This window comes from Sinocyclocheilus rhinocerous, unplaced genomic scaffold, assembly GCF_001515625.1.
Source record: "Sinocyclocheilus rhinocerous isolate Xijiao unplaced genomic scaffold, SAMN03320098_v1.1 scaffold5440, whole genome shotgun sequence".
Lineage (NCBI taxonomy): Eukaryota > Metazoa > Chordata > Actinopteri > Cypriniformes > Cyprinidae > Sinocyclocheilus > Sinocyclocheilus rhinocerous.
Window position 1 is genome coordinate 1 of NW_015653029.1, and position 10,601 is coordinate 10,601.

At 34.3% G+C, this 10,601-nt stretch overlaps 2 long non-coding RNA genes across 2 annotated transcripts; both read left to right on the top strand.

Moving 5' to 3' along the window:
- Window positions 1-1,988: 1,988 nt before the first annotated feature.
- Window positions 1,989-2,909, top strand: LOC107715553 (uncharacterized). The gene is made up of 3 exons (XR_001637105.1): window positions 1,989-2,084; window positions 2,429-2,524; window positions 2,852-2,909. It is a non-coding gene; the product is annotated as an uncharacterized LOC107715553 (long non-coding RNA).
- On the top strand, window positions 2,898-3,718 carry LOC107715552 (uncharacterized). Its single transcript, XR_001637103.1, has 3 exons — window positions 2,898-2,950; window positions 3,352-3,371; window positions 3,518-3,718. It is a non-coding gene; the product is annotated as an uncharacterized LOC107715552 (long non-coding RNA).
- Window positions 3,719-10,601: the final 6,883 nt, after the last annotated feature.

A 10,601-nucleotide genomic window follows, 5' to 3' on the forward strand; every position in this document is an offset into this window, starting at 1 on the left:
TAATGACAAAATTTTCATTTTGGGGTGGAGTAACCCTTTAATTATATTATGTATTTGTGTTTTCTGAATTAGAACATGGTTAAACCTGTGCAAAATGGGGGTATTTAAGTTCTGCAGAAAACATTGAGAAAATTGGAACATGTGAAACATACAAATTGTGTTTAAAGTTTTGAGAAATGATTTTGCTTTGAGAACTGAATTTTGAGAAATTAGACTGGACAGTTAACTATACAGTAGTGTGTTAGCAATCTGGAAAAAATGAATTTATCATTAAATGAGTTGTGGCACAGAGGGTTGATCACATGATCAGTATATACAGTATAAATCTGCTGTGCTCATGGAGATATACAGTTGTGTTCAAATAAATAGCAGTGCATTAATGAAAGTGAATAAAGTGCAAATATTTTTAAGTTTTTATTTCCATATTTCAAATATAGTGGAAACATTACACATTCAATTCTAAATCAAAGTATTAAGATATTTTATCAAATCTGTGTTATTCTTGTAATAAAATGAATATTAAACTGTTAAAAAATAGCAGCATCAACATTTTTCCCTTCATACTCAATTTTTTTTTTAAACTTCAGTTATATTACTAAACTAATATTTAGTTGCATAACCATTGTTTTTGATAATTGCTCCACATCTGCATTGCATCGTGTCAACCAATTTCTGGCACCTAGAAACGGGTATTTCAGCCCAGGATGAACAAACTACATTCCACAGTTCCTGTGAAATGTTGGGTTTTGCTTCAGAAACTGCATTTTTAATGTCACCCCACAAGTTTTAAATTGGGTTGAGTTCAGGGGACTGAACTGGCCACTCAATTACCTCAATCCTTTTTGTCTGGAACCAAGATGTTTCTCGCTTACTTGTGTGTTTTTGGGGTCGTTGTCACATTGAAACACCTATTTTAGGGGCATTTCCTCCTTTGCACAGGGCACCATAATCTCTTCAAGTATTTTGATGTATTCAAACTGATCCATGATACCTGGTATAATAGGCCCAACACCGTAGTATGAAAAACATCCCCATGCCATTAGTTTTGCTCCACCATGCTTCACAGTCTTCGCAGTGTACTGAGACTTGAATTCAGTACCCAGGGGTTGTCTGACATACTGTCATTGACCACTAGATCCGAAAAGAACAATTTTATTCTCATCAGTCCACAGAATGTTATGCCATTTCTCTTTGGGCCAGTCGATGTGTTCCCTGGCAAATTCTGCACATGCCGTTTTTTCAGCAGTGGTGCTTTACGGGGGCTTCTTGCTGATAGCTTCGATCAAACATCTTCTGACTGTAACAGTAATTACAGGTAATAATAAATCATCTTTGATTTTTCTGGAGGTGATGATTGGCTGGATCTTTGCCGTTCTGACAATTCTTTGATCCATTTTAACAGTAGTTGCTCGTTTTCTTCTGCGTGTTTCAGGTTTTTGTTGCCATTTTAAAGCATTTGAGATCATTTTAGCTGAGCATCCTATAATTTTCTGCACTTCTTTATACATTTACCCTTCTCCAATCAACTTTTTAATCAAATTACATTGTTAATAATGGACAATTAATGACACCTGTTTTTTCACAGAATGAATGAATTCTCTAATTAAACTCCACACTGCTATTATTTTGAACACACCCCTTTCAATGCATTAGACAATTACTCAGAACAAGCAGCATGCATGTCCTGCCGGTTGGGTCTCTTGTTTTTCTATTACACTTCTAATTCAAGTAAATTATTTACAATGCAGAAATATCCCTACTACTACTAATAACAGTGGTTCATCAGGTTACTGATTTTGTACTGCTATTTTTTTTAACACACCTGTAGGTTTGAGTCTGATCTGTTTTATGTCCCATTCACCTTCTCTCTCCTTACATTGTCCTGTCTGACCTCTAACTGTCCTGTATAAAGAAGACAAAAATCTATATAATTAAATATCTGTAATGAAAATGTGATGGAGAAGTGACGCTTTATTTCACTCTTTTCAATGCAGATCCGATTGGATGGGGCTGTGTGCTTGTGTTTCTGCAGATACTCTGGGCCATTGTGAAGTTTTCATGCTATTATGGTTTCAATGCTGAGGGTGCAGTATTGATCATCATCTGTGTGATTTTTTTTTTTGCATCATCATGAGTACATGTACAGTTAAAGACTTGAGCAGCTCATGATATTAAACACTGCAGAACCAGTAATATTAAGCAGATTTGTGTGAAGAAATAGTGGTGAGATACTATTATGGGGTTTTAGTTTTTTATGTGTATATCTATAGTTTTTTTTTTTCAGTGTGGCCTCATTTTCTCTAAATATTGAATAAAATATGAATTAAACTTTAATGTTGCTAATATGAACATTTTATGTCCTTCAAAGAAAAATGATACAATAATTTAGCTTTTTATTTAAACTTATATGTCTACAATTGCATTGCAGATCTTCAGCGTTTTGCTCCTGTCTATGTGTTTGGATCAGTGGGTGTTGTTTTACTGAACTCTGTGACACTGATGACTGAACTGATACTGAAAGCAGGTGAGTGAACAACATACACTTTATTATACAATACGTTATACAATTAATTTGAGAAAATCCATAATACATCTAGGTCAAAGTAAATATATACTTTAAACGTATTAAAACAACTTTTTATCATTTTAATCATGAATAATTAATTGTAGAAATACTTTAAAGTCAGAGTCAGAAATCACCTTCTCAAACTTGTTTAATCAATCTATAATGAGTTCATCTGTATTTACCTGGAATAATTATACTGTAATAAAATACCGGTAAGTTTGCATTCATTTTTGAAACAGTGATCATAATATTTAAGAATTAAATGTATCCACTCTTTTTTTTCAGTGAATGGTAATCGTACAGTTGGGGATCTGAGATTCATTGTCTTTCCTTCTGAATCTTACTTTGTCGTATCTGTGCTGATTTCAGCATTATTTACATCTAGTGAGTATTTGCTGTCACAATGCTTAAAATCCCCCTAACCTCCTCAATGTTAAAATCCTAGAGTTCAAGCATCTGCTGAATGTCAGTGAGAGCTGCACATAGTGAACATGTATGAGTCTTTATATTTATTGGCTCCCTGGTTTGTTCAGATCATTGATGGAACCATATCAGGGGTCTTTCCATGCATGTTCGTAATTAATTTCAAAGTTTTCAAGTTGAAATAGTAAACATTAAAAAGAGCTACTATTGAAATCATTTAGAAAGATACATCACATTATTTATTGATATTATAAGAAGTCATTGAAGATGAATAAGTAGTTTTTTTATATATATATTAACAGAGAATGATTAGATTTTGCAGTTCCACTAATATATTTTCTCTCTCTGTTCTGACTTTACAGAGATCGCAAAATATATGCAGGTTAGTATCCTTTATAAGGTTGCAATGCTTTGGGATCCAATGACCTGCAACATCAGGAGACTTTTTAATTAAATTACAAGATTTTCCAAAAGCACGAGGATGTTACATAAATATTGTTTAAATTACATATCTTGCCCCAAATGCAGAATATAGTGAAATCCACACAAACTTCAGCTGACGGATCACAGCAGAATCAAAACACAGCAGAAATACATGAGGTGGAAGTACTGATCTGAAGACTGAAGACCATAAAGAAAGTCTGATTCAGTGGAATCACAAACATAATCAGCAAAGAGAGAAAATGATTGTTCCAGATATATCCCACACCAGTGTTGTCTATTAACAAGTAGCACCTTAAGCATTCAAGCCATGGATACACTTCTTTGCGTGCTACTGTCCTCTCAAGCAACTCGTATATTAGCAACCATTGCCATAGCCAGGCTTTGATTGTGCTATAATAACCCCTATAAATACAACTAATTATATACACTATTAACACTTTAAAAGAGACAGAAATGTATGGAAGCATATAGGTAGCGAAATTCAATTTAAAATGCAATATGCAAAATGGCAATGCCAGTGAATTCGACGATCTTATCAGATCTCCAGCCGCCATGTTTCAAACGATCCAAACGTAACACGCTTCCAAGATGTTTTCTCTGTTTTGGAGGAATGATCATTTTTAAATCATACCCTATTTATTGCATCAAAATTTGTTAATACTTTACTATATTTATGGGGTGGATCATTTTATCAGTTGTTTATTATTCATATAACCATACATATTGCTGTTATAGTTTTTATTTATAACCATTATATAGCTGATAACTTTGTCTAGTGGTCTTGTGAATGTTTATATAGCATGATTTGTGAAAATTTAACTGAATGACTTGGCATAAACTTCTTCATGGCTAGTGTTTGCGTATTTCATTTCACTCTGTAACCTACTTGTTCTACAGATCTCTGCACTAGTGTTAAATGCTACAGATTTTGACAGCGTTGATAACATTTCTGACAGATAATGTTTTTTTTGTTTTTTTTGCGTTTCCCTTACCGAATGTCGTATCTTGTCAGCAATAACCTGTCCATGGACTTTTTTTGATTACTGCCAGTTTAAGTGCTGGCGATGCAATGTTGCCCGATATTGCTATAAAAATAAACAAAAACATCAACATTGGCTACCAGAAATCGCTTACTCTGCCTTTAAGTGGAAAAGACAAGTAAAAAACAAACGCTTATAATAGCTGGATCTGGCAACACGGAGGCTGCGCGCGCTCCCTCACTCACGACTCTCTCAAGCCTCGTTCACTCCACCAGCGTCTCGCAGCGAGCATTTTTATACAACGGACGCTAATGTAACCAGTAGTGCTTATAGTGTGCAATAGATACTTTAGTTCCTCTGTGTATCAATATGAATGACAGAATACACAGTAACAGGCCAGATCACCAGGTTGGCTACAGAGGGCAGAAATGAGGTAAAACACTTTAACACAAGGACCAGACAGCCCAGGAAAATGACTTTTACCAAAATGTTTGGTTTTACTTTTTTTTTCAGAGAAGTTGAAATGAATGAAATCACGAAATGAAATAACAGCAAAATAATAAAATAAGCAATGACTTTGTCTCTTTTTTCCCTTTAAGAAATGTAACCTTCTGAGCTCCTTTGTAGTTATTTTTCTTAGCTATAATCTATTTATATTATATTTGTTCACTTTAATATTTAAGTTGATATATATACATTAATCTTTCTTATTTAGATTCAATTTTAGTTTGGTGTCTGTATAACTTCTGCTAGTTTTTCTTTTTCAGCTTTAAAATGTTTTTTTCCTATTTGTTTAGATTTGAAACATTAACCCACAACATGAAACAGATGTAACAATCAGGTTACTTTCAACAAATAGCACTTTAACTGAAATATTACAGAAAACTCAACAGTAATTCAATGTAGATGAACAGTTCTCAGTCCATGAAGCAAGTGTGCATGTACGCGTGTAAAGAAAAAGTCCTTCAAATCCAACTGATGAATCCGATGCATCCAATGAATGCAAAAGTCGTAGTAGTGCAATTGTCTATGGTGCAATGTTCAATAAGGCAACACACAGTTCTGTTCAATATTCATTGTTGGTGTAATTGATGAGAAATACCACAAGGAATGGATGAGTTCCGCTGGTAACCAATTAAGGCACAGATCACGTGATGAATAGCAGAATTTCCTCTTCTTGTCTCTGCTTAGGGTTCTCTAGCTGGGTGGCTCGCCATCTCAAGATCACAGTTTATTCCAGACTCACAAAAAAAAAAAAACTTGACATGTTTATACAAACAGGATCACAAAGATCACAGACAATTTAACTGACTATAATACTCATCAAAACTCAACAAATCTTTCAAACATTAACTCATTTGGTTGTAAATTACAATTGGAGTGCTTTTGTCACTCAATATGTAAACAAGGCATTCACATGTGTGATAATGCTGTGCTAGTTAGCATTTTTAGTACATAACATTACTTATTTTTAGTACATTGTACATTAACACATATCCTCTGACCGTAAATACATATAAACTGGCATAAAAACACATCAGAACATCAATATAACACATAAACACTCAATTCCAACAAATTGAACAGAATATTATCTTGAACTCACCAAATCCGGGAGATTTCAATACAAAATTATTAACCGCATTGGATTCTACGGGGCTCACAATCCGTCATCATTCACTTCTATATCATCAATCATCGCGCTAAAAATGACCCAATAACATTTATACAGGGGCTACAACATCACATAACATATTTATGTATATCAAAAAGGATGATTGTTATATTTGCCTTTTAATCCCTTTTAATGACACTCGCGATCTGCGAAGCCTGTGCTCTCTCTCTCATTTGGCCGTCTCATTTTAGCGAGGTCATAAACAGTGCCCATTTTAAGAAAAAATGTTGCGCTTTTTCAGTTTTGTTAATTAAATTATTTTAGTTTTCACTGCCCAGGATGACTTATGTTTATATATTTACTTAATGATTTAATATTTCTTTGTGAAAATAAATTTATGACAATTTGTATTTCATCTCTCTTAACCAGCTCAATTCTGACCTGTGTTACACTAAACATTCTGAATTAAACTGAATTATACAATGCAGACATTCATATGAGGAGTTTAACTGCAAATTAGTCATTCAGAGAACAAATTTTATTTTTGAACATCATTTGAGGTCTGGACCTCGGTGACCTGGCTACGGGGCCTGTTGGGGACACCTACTGCTCATGTAATATACGTATGTCAATATACCATAGATACCAGAAAGAAGACTTGGATTATAACTGAAATACAACAAAAGCATAAAGCACAAGAACAACCAACAGTTCTGAATGTTTACACAAACAGCACCATAACACTGAATATCCCCAAAGCAATTTTCATGTTGCGATAATTGCTAAAGCTTTTATCACGGTATACAGTATTATCACAATATTGAAATTTAGTTGCAAAAAAGTGTTGTCATAATACAGTATAACAGGTTTAATAACTTTTTTCTTATAACAAAAAGAACTGAACATTTTAATACAATAAAGCACACAAAAAATGTACAAAGTAAACAAATAGATTAAAGTGCAAAAGAATTATAGCCTAAAGAACAATAGGTAACACTTTACAATAAGGTAAAATCTTAACCTTAGTTAATGCAATACCATTAACAATGAGCAATAGCTGCTCCATCAGCGCCATCTGCTCTCAGAGAGTGAATGTGCACTTTCATTCAGCGCGTTTCTTTCACTCGTTCCGCCATGAACTTCCCATCCGTGTTGGGCTTGTTTACATCAGAGTGCACATGTCTCTTTGATGCAGCATACAGCGGTGTTGTCTATTGTAACCAGCTGATGGGAAAAGTATTCTTAAAATGCGTTCAAAAAAATCCGATTAATTTGTAATAAAGAATTATTCGTTGTATTTTGAAGTGCCTACACTGAAAAAAAGTATTTTGAATTTACTTAATTTTAATGTGTACATCGGTCCCTTATGATCAGCATGTGGTCAGCTGACATAATTGTCCTCTTTTTCTCAATTAATTATTGCTTGCCAGACCAAAATATTTAATTCACGTTAGACTACTTAAAAAAAAAAACATGTAGATTCAAGATATTATTTGTCATTACTTTAATACAAATGTATTGTGTACTAAGTGATTTCATCGTGTCTATGGAATTACTCTTGTGCCAATAAAAATGAAACTGAATAAAATGTCTTTGAAACAGAAAAAAATTAAATCGCAGGCAAAATCTTTGACTTCGTTTATAATACACTGCATGTTTTGCTAATTGTTTTCTCCTCTTTCTTTCGCTGATCTGTACTTACAAATGTGCTTCCAGAGTTTTAATTTACGCTTCTGAAGTTTTTATTTTCACTTCTGAAGTTTTCATTCGCCATTCTGGGACAAATCTCTCATGGGGGCAGGGCTAGCAGTGGTGTGTTCTCATTGGCTACTGAGTTTTTGATTGACAGTTTCTTGACCTGGAAGTGAAGGCATCAGTGTTGCGCCTGTGTGGATGTGAGCGTCTGTTAGCGGCTTCCTATTTAATTTTAGTAATATAAAATGACATATAGCTTTAAGATTTTTTATGATTATTTTATCGGTATTTATCTGCTGCTATACACTACATTGTTGAGATGATTTCTTAGGAATAGCACAGAGTAATGACATCGTCATCATTATCATCAATCATAGTCGTTATCAGGATACTCGCGATAAGTTGTCTTGATTTAGCCCAATCATTACAGGACCTGGTTATCTACATACAGTTACCGTCTTCAATTAGATCATATTTGCTTTAATCATATTTCCCCCAGTACATAGATGTGCAATGTACAGTACTAAATGTACTGTATCTGACAATGACCAATGCCATATTACAAGAGTGCCATCAATCACTGCCTGATTCCCAGAGCGCTGTCAACTTTGGCAATGTAAAGCCTTTTTACCATGCTTTTTCTGTGTCCAGATTTGGATATATAATGCAAAAATTGTCACTTCAGATGAACATTTCGGGAAAACTCTTTGACAAAAAGTAGTCTTTAATAATGCCTAAATATGCAAAACCTAATACATGCAAATAATTATGACTGAAAATAACTTTTCCATAAACAAAATTCTGATGCTGACCCAGATGATGTAGTGGTATTAGAAGAGATCCATTGCCCCCATCAGACAAGAATCTTATTTTGTTCAGACACATCATCTTTGAATGACTGGGATCTTGATCTTCAGACACCTGATATAATAGTTTAACTTTTAATTTCTTTGGAGCTCTAGATTAAAACAAACACAGTTCACAAGTACACAAGAGGTTGTACTTTATTCCTATTAGTTTATGCTCATCTTGGATTAGAATACCAACAGCATATGATTGTTAAGGGGATAGTTCACCCAAAAATAAAAATTCTCTCATCTTTTACACACCCTCATACTGTTAGATGCATATTACTTTCTTTCTACAGGTAAACACGAATTAAGATTTTTAGGAAAATAATCCATCTCTGTGAGTCCTAAAGATGCTTTAAAAACCATACACAGTGACCGTGACAGTAATCCATCTGACCCCAGTGGTTGAATCAGTGTCTTTTGAAGTGAAACAATAGATAAGGAAAATGTGACGAGTGGGGGCGGGGCCGAGAGCCGTGGGAACGGAGCGAGGCCGGTGGAGTAAATGCTAATGCACGACACCTGCGCCACTCACCGGTCTCGAGTCCCATGGAGGAGCTCCAGAAGGATAAAAGGAGGAGTGACGACAGTGTTGGACGAGAGAGGACCAGGCCTGGACTTTATTTTGTGTTTTGTGTGCGGCAGTCGTCCGCGAGGGGCTGCCGCTTTACTTTCATTTTGTGTTTGTTTATTTTATTATTAAAGTTTTGTTTAAGTGTTCGCCGGTTCCCGCCTCCTTCTTCCCGTGACTACGAACTTTGTTACAGAAAACAATAATAATTTAAACTGTTTTGACTATTAACAATCACTTCCCATCAACTGACATATGTGCATGGGTTACAATCCACTTGTGTTATGTGGACTCGCAGAGATGGATTCTTTTCTTAAACAACAAATCTGGAATGGCATGAAGGTGAGTGAATGATGAGATAATTTTCATTTTTTGGGTGGACTATCCCTGTAAAGTCTGATATTGCACTCCATTACATAACATACTCATTCACTGTTTTGTTACTTATACTGGAACAGGAACTGTTCAAAGGATCATTGCAGTATTTAAAACAAATATTAATTTTAAACATTCTGTATATAATGTACTTGTGCATTTTGTATAGTAATGTAAATTACGAGAATACTGTGCACTACATGTAGGCTATACCATGCAGTTAGTGTTGTGGATTCTGGTCTTTTCTTTCACAACATAATTGCATCCAAGACTTTCACTTTGATACTTGTGTACTTGTTACTTGTGTATATGCTGTAGTGACAATAAATAATTCAATTTTATTTGAATTAATTCATATTTGCAATTACATCAATTCAACTGGTTTATAAAAGTCACACTTGAAAGAGTTGATGATTGCTAAAAAATATATTTCCAATTTTAAATGTTAGATGATAATGTTAACTAAATAAAATGACTAAACAAAATTATCAGCAAGATCATTCTTTGTGTGTAATATGTAATGAAATGACCTTTGAGGTCTGTACAAGCCACGACTTTAATTTTCATATTGTTTGAATTCTTCCTTCGCTTCCAGGTCAAGAAACTGTCAATCAAAAACTCAGTAGCCAATGAGAACACACCGGTGAAAAAAATGACCGCGAGTGCAGATATGCTTGAAGGAGTTGATGGTTGTGTGCCAATGTTTTGCATACATTTTTGAAGTTCTGTGCCCTTCTTACACTTCTTTTGAAGTAGGAATGTTTGCTTTCGAATCTCAATGACCATAAACGAATTAAAGGTCCAAGTCTCAGAATGAGTGAAGGATAGTGAAGCATGTAATGATGCTTCTTAATTAAAAAACACTTACTCGACATCAGGATCCAGGGTTGATTAATTCTGTCATTTTGCCATCCACACAGCAGAATATGTTGCTTAAAGCTAGCCTACTTGACAGAAACTTATGTGACATATTTACACAATACACTATAACTAACAGCCTTAAAACATCACAGATTTAAAAAAAAAAAAAAAAAACTGTCATAGCTTAATGTAAAATTACAGCTGTAAGCCATAATCATGA